Genomic DNA, 8,130 nt, shown 5'->3' with positions numbered 1-8,130 from the left:
ATTTCCATTCTTTCCTCTAGCTTCTAGATGAGTAGCTTGTACAGATACCTCATCTATACTAGTGGGATTAAACATGAGGATGGTATGCCTCATGTAGCTATGTAGACCACCAATGTACTTCAAAAGAGTTTCTGGTGAGTCTAATGAAATACCCAACATCAATGCTCTCTTTCTGAACTCTTGAGTATACCCTTGTACACTTTGCCCTTTCAACTGCAGAAGAGTTTGCCTACTCATCATGGATTGTTGCATGTAGGCCAATGGATAGAACTGCTTTTTGATTGTAGTAACAAATTCACTCCAGACAGAGATGGTCTTACCATGCTTCCTCATATCATCTTGGGTTCTGCCTTCCCACCAAACCAAGGTAGTGCCCCCTAGGCGAAGGCTTGCCAGCTGAATCTTTCTCTTGTCTGAGTCTATGTTTTGTACTCTGCAATACACATAAATTTGTCTAATCCAATTGTCCAACTTTTCAACATTTAGCTCTCCATCATATATAGGCAAATCAAATTTAACATCTAACTTAATCAAAGATGCTTTCTTATTATGCACAGGGCTACTAGGAGGTGTAAGGAAGATTTCTTCTTTTCCCTTTCCTTTTGAGTGATCATGGGAATGAGATTCATCTTCTTCTTTATCTTGCTTAGAGCCTAATGAATCTTCACCATTATGCTTTCTAAAGCCCCTATACATTTCTTCTACCATAGACTTTATAGTTAGGAAACTTTGTATGAATTGAGGGTCTGGCCCTATAGAACCTTCTTCTGACATTGTCTTTCGAGAATAGACTCTCCCAATTTTAGGATTAGTTTCCACCAACTCTCCTTCTCCTAATTTGAGCTTTGATCTAGTGAGCATTCACAGCTAAACCAACACAAGCTTGTCTAACCTTACAGCCTAGAGCTCTGATACCACATGATCTGATAATCACCCTATGAGTGACCTCAGCTGAAGATTTATTAAAAAAAGGTATTACAGACCCATGTGTTGGTGTGTGTGTTCTGTGCTATTGAAGCAATAGATCGATCAGATTGCCAATACACAGAAAATAAATAGAAAGACAGCAGAGAAATACAGTAAGCAACACAAAGACACAATAATTTTTAATAAGGAGTTCGCCCTATTATCCGAGGCTACGTCTCTGGTCCAGCTTCAGTGGTGGCCTTGTTTTATTGTGTCTTTTAGCAGAGAAATTACAATACAGGGACTCAATGTGAGTTCTCCTGAAGCAGATTTTGCTTGCCAGGGTGGTTCTTGGATTCCCCAAGCCACTCGGAGTACACAGACTCTTGTTCTTCCTACCAGCTCTGTGACCCCCGGTCTACAGTGGAAAGAGCCAACTGTGATGCTCAATCCTGATAGATTCCTTTACGGGAAGGCTTGATTCTTCAAGCTCTCTGGTGCTTGATGCTGCCTGTGGTTAGCTCGGCCCTCTATCTCCTCTACTTGGCTTTACTGATCTCTATGCTCAGTCCTCCTCTCAGGGTTCATTTTTCACTGTCTCTCTTGGTCGCTTGGACTCTTCGCTCTCTCTCAATCCCCATTCAACTGTCTCTGCTCATGGCTTTAGCCATTCAATCTCCATGACTGTTCGGTTCCTTTCCCACCTACGTCGATTGGCCTACCGCCTGCGTGCTTGGAGTTCCCTGTTTGGAGTCAGCATGAACGCTTGGGAAGTAGCCACGTGTCCTCATTGGGACAGTGCCAGCCTTCTCGTCAATTCATTTCTTCTGTTATGTCATGGATACATTCCTTCTCCACCGTGGCTGTCAACGAATTCCAAATCCCCTTAAATCGCAGCTTAATTCCCTATCGATTTCGATTCTGTCTATCGGCGCAATCTTAGCCGTCCGATCTGGGCTCCTCCAAATCAAACGTCATATGCACGTCGAGCGCAATTGACTTGCTTGACCGATAACGCGTGATCACGATGGTTTTTCTCTCACCTCCGTTGCCACGCGTCGATCGCTGAGTGGGATCGCTCCGCTCTCCTCCAAAACCTCTTACCGTTCAAGGGCGCCCCGATAAAACCGCCGATTTCCAGGTCGTGGGTCCCACCTTCGTACAATGGCGCTTTTTGTTTCTCTGCCCACGGTCCTCTGGCTCCCAACGTGACTGAGTGCTTAAGGCTCTACCATTTCAGCCCTGTTTGCCCAGTGATGCGCGATTAGTGCTAATCGCGCATCAAAAATCAGCTCCTTTTCCCATTCCGGGGTTCCTAGGGGCTACATCGACCTCTTGCACAGTCTCCATGGGCCTCGGTCAGCGCGCTTTGACAGAGGTCCTTGTCGTTCCACGCCGGCTGCCATGTCCACTGGTTCAGGGTGTTTTCAATTGTTGTTTTGGATTCTTCAAGGATTTGTTTCATCCTGATACAGTCAGGGTTCTTTGACAATTGTTTATGGATCCGATTTGGATCATGTTGCTCCATTAGCGTAAAATGGGGTGAAATTGTATGATGATGCCGAATTTTGTGCAATTTGTAGAGCGAATAGTGGGAAAACTAGGAGAGGTCATAACTTCTCCAGTTTTCGACCAAATTGGTTACAAAAAGAGGATAGATAGACATTTTTTGACATTTTGGAATCATTGGAGTATGTTTTAGAACCAAAGGAGCACTTCTAGATAGGATTTTTTTCAGATTCAAGTCTATGGGTGCTATGGTCAACCAGAGTGTTGATTCAGTGTATGGAGGAGTTTGAAGATGGAGATGACCTTGCAGGGGTTTTCCAGTTGCTGTGTGCTCTTTGCAACAACTATTACATCATTTCTGTAGCTTTTATTCCCCTTTTCTCTATGTTCTTTGGAGAAGAGACTTGTTTATGTACTTCAAGTGGATTGTGGTATTGTTGATGCTCTATGAAGTTGGAGTATGGGGTCTTGGTGTAATATGCCTTTGTTTGATGAAAGTTTACATGTTTGACCGTAGGTTTACATGTATATGGAGTGATAACTCTTGCAGAAGTTGTTTCTTTCAAGGATAAACTAACCATTCCATTTCTCATCACTTTATGTACTCTTCTTTTTTTAAACATTGAGCACAATGAGAAGGGGTCATGCCATTAGAGCTAATCCAAGGAGATGTAGCCCAGGAGGGGTGAACTCCTTTAACAATGATTGGTGTATTACTGATTAATGCATGCTTCCATTTAATGTTTTGATTCCATGTTTAAAGTTTTTCGTGAAATTAACTTAAGAAAACACACATAAAAAATCATGTTTTTTCTTTCTATTTTGGAGTACAAACCTCAAGCACATTTTTGTATTCTGATGATGATCATAGCATAGAAAAATAATATTCCACATTTAGATCAGTGGTGATGAGGCCCAATGTTCGACCTCAACTCAGACAAACCTTGAAAGGACACAAGTTTAGTAGAAGAAATTTCCAGGAGGGAAAATAGATTGAGCCAGTGAAGGTTGTGTAGACTCAGGGGGAGTTTAGCTTCAGAGGGAGACTATGAAAGATTGTTAGTTTCCCTATGGAATTTTGAATCTTTAGGTTTTGATGAGATAGAGGTAGGGCACTACCTAGGATAGTGTGGTTCATTCTACAATGTATGTTGTAGTGGTGAACTCCAGAGATTAGGCTAGTGTTGTTCATGGTGTTGATGAGATAATTATAAGTGGTGGAAGTACATCCCTTGCTAAGAGGTAGTGTTGATTTGTGTAGCTTGGTAGGTACTCCCATAACCCTAGGGTACCAGGTTTGGGAGAAGTTGTCTCACAAGGGTTTTGTGGGCAAGTGTACCCAAGTAGTGGGTTTTGTACCCAACATTTTGGGTGCGAAACTAAGTGGAGAAAATGATATTTTATTCATTGTTTGCATGAGGGAACCCTTAATGGACCAAGGGGGACCTAAGGAAAAAATAACGTGTCTTAAACAAATGGAATACAACTCTTTTCTTAGTTAGTTGGGGTTTTCCAAAAGAAAGGCAAGTCAGCGAGGTTTTAGTGGTGCCCCTTGAGGGCTAGTCGTTACCCTCATGTAAAACTATCAAAAATGGAGAGGGGAGATAATTTGTTCACACATCATAGAAGCATATCTCTAGTGAATATTCCCAAGAATGAGATATTAGTACCTTAGGAATCATCAGTACCTAATGAAGGATGAATTTTGGATAAAGTGTGGTTTTTCTCTAGTTCGTTGAAGGCCAAGTTTTGCTCAAGTAAGAGGACACATTCCTCATTCCTGTGTAGGTATGTTGAGAAGGTTTATAGGGAGTATTTTCTTTTATGGTTTATGCCCTAATTAGGGTTAGTTATGTGCATACTTATCCATGTTTGAATATTGTTCAATAGTATGAAATATTCATTGTATATTTCAATGCAAAAGATAAGAGAGTCGAGACCCTATGAGGTGTTGCCTATGATGGTATAGACCTAAGATAAGAGGTCACAATTGTAACATGTCTATTTGGGAACATCACTCCCAACATTCAGATCAGTGCTATTAGGGCTCATCAAACCCTAATTCAGTTGCTACATGCCCTAGAAAAGTCATCACATTGAATGCCTTCATTCCTAAGAGTTTCCTGGCTTGAAGAAATCGTGAAATGACTCCTTGAGGGACCACCGTAGCCTTGGTCAGGGGTAAATTCTCTGTAGAGAACTTAGGCCCATTTAAGCCTGCTCTGTAGAGAACCTAGGCCCATTTTGACCTGCGTTGGGTGAGATTGAGCGAAATCTTCATAGGGTTCTGGGAATATTCCTACATTCTAGACCATTATAGAAGATTCCCACCTCTTATCCTCTCCGATGAGCTCAAAATTGGATAGGGAATGAATCAAATAACCTCCTATCCTCTCATACCTTCCTCCATGGAAACTAACTCCCAAATTGGAAATCCATTCAATGCCCAATTTATGACAAAACCACCTCCGTTTCCCTATAAATTGAGCACTCATAATAGTGATTAGGGGCTGGACTTTGAAGAATTGTAAGGAGATACTGTTGGTTTTAGGTTTGAGATCATAAGAAAGTATTGTTAGGCTACCAGAGTGTTGTGCTTTTGGTGTGATGAAGGATGGAACTCAAGATGGATGAGTGACATGGGATTAGAATTCTTTGGTTGTAACTCTTCCTTCTACTTAATAAAGTTGTTTTTACACCTTTTCCTATATTCTTGTCTTTATGTATGATGATTATATGTGTAAATGCTTTCGATTCCGTTTGATTATAGTAGATAGATCTCTTGCTTTGATTGGTTTTTGTCCTTTTTTTATGATTGCAGGTACTGATCGAGTGGATTCAGTTCGAGAAGGAGTGACGGGAGCTATTCAAAGGAGACAAAGGGAAGCGAAAGATAACAAGTAGGTCCCTTGTCTTATTTATCTTCTATAGGAAAAGGTTAAACTCTTTAATTCTGTTGTTCTAAGTGTAGCTACCCACTTAGGGAAGTTGTGTTTATCTGTAGATGCAAAATTCCACATAACAAATTGGCGACCATAATGGGGAATTAACCATTGTTCTGGGTAGTTTAGCCTCATCATAGTACACCCTAGTAGACTTTACTTGCTTTCATTGATCTTATTTCAGTCTTTTTGGTCAAAAATTGAGGTTAGATGTCTTTTGATTGGCCTCTCTTGCACCAATGCAGGCTTGGTCAGGGCATAGTGCTCTGTAGCGTAGTTACTCCCACTTTGACCTGCATTGATCCTCCTTAAGCTTAAAAACCCATCTTTGGCTTGGATTTTTCCAATTTTTCTTCTGAAGTTGTTTCTTTAAAGATTAATGTTTCTATGATTCTGAAATCAACTTGTATTTCTCTTCCTAGCCCTACTTTGGCCTTGATTGTTTAGTGTTTCTTAACTGATTTCTTTATCATTATCAATTCATTGTCAAAGTTAGCTTATAGTCGATTAATCTTTTCTGAAAAGGAAGTGTCGTAAAGTCCTCATTTATTTCGAAAAGGAACTGTCGTAAAGTCTTCGTTCTTGTGAAAAGATTGATTGATTGTATGTGCATCTAGTTCCTTTTTGTTCATCTAAACACTCAAGGGACTGAAAAGAAAAACTTGCATTTTGCATATTGTAGTTTGTGAATGCATGATAGGAATAGCTAGGGAAATTGCATTAGGTGTGCTCTTTTCTCTTTTTGAAAGATCTGATTGCTCTATCCCTTACTAACTACGGTTTTCATTGTTAATTGAATGAAAGAATGTTTCTCATGTTAGTTGCATTCTAGGAATTGCATACATACATCACGTGGTGAACCTTGAAAGGAAAATTCTTAGGAAGATCAACTTAAAAGTTATCTCAATTAACCTAATGGAGCATTGTAGCTTAACACAAAACATTTAGAGGTTTTAGGCTAGAGACGTGTTCCGGTGTCGTAAAACATAGCAACTGTTGCTAACTTGTCTGTGATACATTCCGAGTGTGATACCTCATTCCATGTACGTGAGTGTATCGTAGTTCGTCCACGTACCTTTGAGTATATAGGGTGGTGTTACAGTACGTAAAGTATAAAGGAATGCTCTCACTTTTCAGTTTCGCATTAGACATCGCTAACACAAATTGGGCCTCCATGTACTTTCGGGTATATATGGGAGGACTACATTAGGTTGCTATCCATCCATAGGTAACGGAGCTGACTACCTTGTACACTGTGATACACTGAACACATCATTTGGGGAGATTGCCTGCACGTATGTTAAGTCCTTAGTTTACTGAGGCAATTTATTGCAATTCACAGTTACTTGGTAATCCTTTTGCCTAGATTATCCCTCTTTTGTTTTGTTATGTTATTCTGATTAAAATAAATTAATTGATTGCGGATGACATCCTCCACATCACTCCTTAGTTGATATTAGGTTGAAACATATGGAAACAACTCCAGAGTCCACCGATTAATGAATTCCTTTTGATGGAAATCCTAGTCTTTTCCTCCTTTCGGAAATATTGGTGCTCCATATATGGCTACATTATCCCTTCTGGGATTTACCATTGGTTTGCCAGTATGGTTGTTTTCAACCTCCTTGGTTCAAAATGTCATGATTTCTCCGCAATCGAGTACGCCTCCACCTGGACAAAATCAACCTCCAGTTGATCCTAAAGTTGACCATTTACCTTCTTCCTCGGTTGTTTCTTCCTCCCCTTCTTCCTCTTCGCCTAGTGGAAGTATTGACACTAGTAACCAGGGGGATAAGAAGAAGAAGAAAAGAAGAAGAAGAAAGGGAAGAAGAAGAAGAAGAAGAAAATTTCAGCAGAGGGGCAACCAAGCAACCATTGCTTTGAATGCAATTTCTAATGAGAAACCGTCTGATAAGCCTCACAAAGTTAGATATCCATGCAAACTTTGTATGGGAGTCCATCTTCTTCGAAATTGTCTTGATATTCCTCAGATCTTAGAAGAATGGTCTTCTCGTTCACATCGTCCTCTGTCATCAACTTCTTGAGATTGTGCTGGTGACACACCATCAACTAGTGCTAGTAAAGTTCATGGAAAGAAGGGTAAAGTTAAGTTTCCCTGTAGGTTATGTGAAAGGAATTTGCCCATTCACCTTTGTCCCTACTTGGATGAAGCCAAAAAATTGTTGGATAACTGTCCTGCTTCTCCACAATGACTTCCATCTGGTTACAAGAGACTCTCCCTTAGTCCTTCACTAGTTGATGAAGTGACTGACCTAAATCAACCGTCGGTCAAACCCACTCTCTCTGAATGTGAATCCCATGAGTCTATACTTGACCCATCAAAGTTTGAGGAAATAGTTGACCCGATTTCACCTTCAGTTAATCGTACCTTTCCCGTAGAGAGTGAGTATGATACCACTCAAGTTCTTTTCATTTCTTCAGATTCCAATGAGCTTGGGGGTAATACTCCTGTTCCATTAAGACAGGAGGAAAATCCTCCTGTTCTCGTAACTCAAGGGGGTAATTCTCCCATTCTTATGGTACCCCCACCAAGTAGTCTGGTCACTTCCTTTGCTTGGAATCGACTAGCAAGATGTCATCTTCCTTCTTATGTGCCTTTCTAGATCATAGTACAGGTTTGTAATATGGTTGTACCTATCACTATTATAGATGAAGGTGCATCTTTGAGTATCCTTTCCTCCACTGCTTTGAAAGAGCTCGGTTGGCCGCAACTAGTGCCTATTACCCAGAATCTGTTGGCTTTTAACAGAAA

This window comes from Pinus tabuliformis, chromosome 9 (genome assembly GCF_031772625.1).
Source record: "Pinus tabuliformis cultivar Carrire ecotype Pingquan chromosome 9, CPIR1, whole genome shotgun sequence".
NCBI classification, from domain to species: Eukaryota; Viridiplantae; Streptophyta; class Pinopsida; order Pinales; family Pinaceae; genus Pinus; species Pinus tabuliformis.
The sequence above is the reverse complement of the archived record's forward strand: the minus strand, read 5'-3'. Positions refer to the sequence as shown.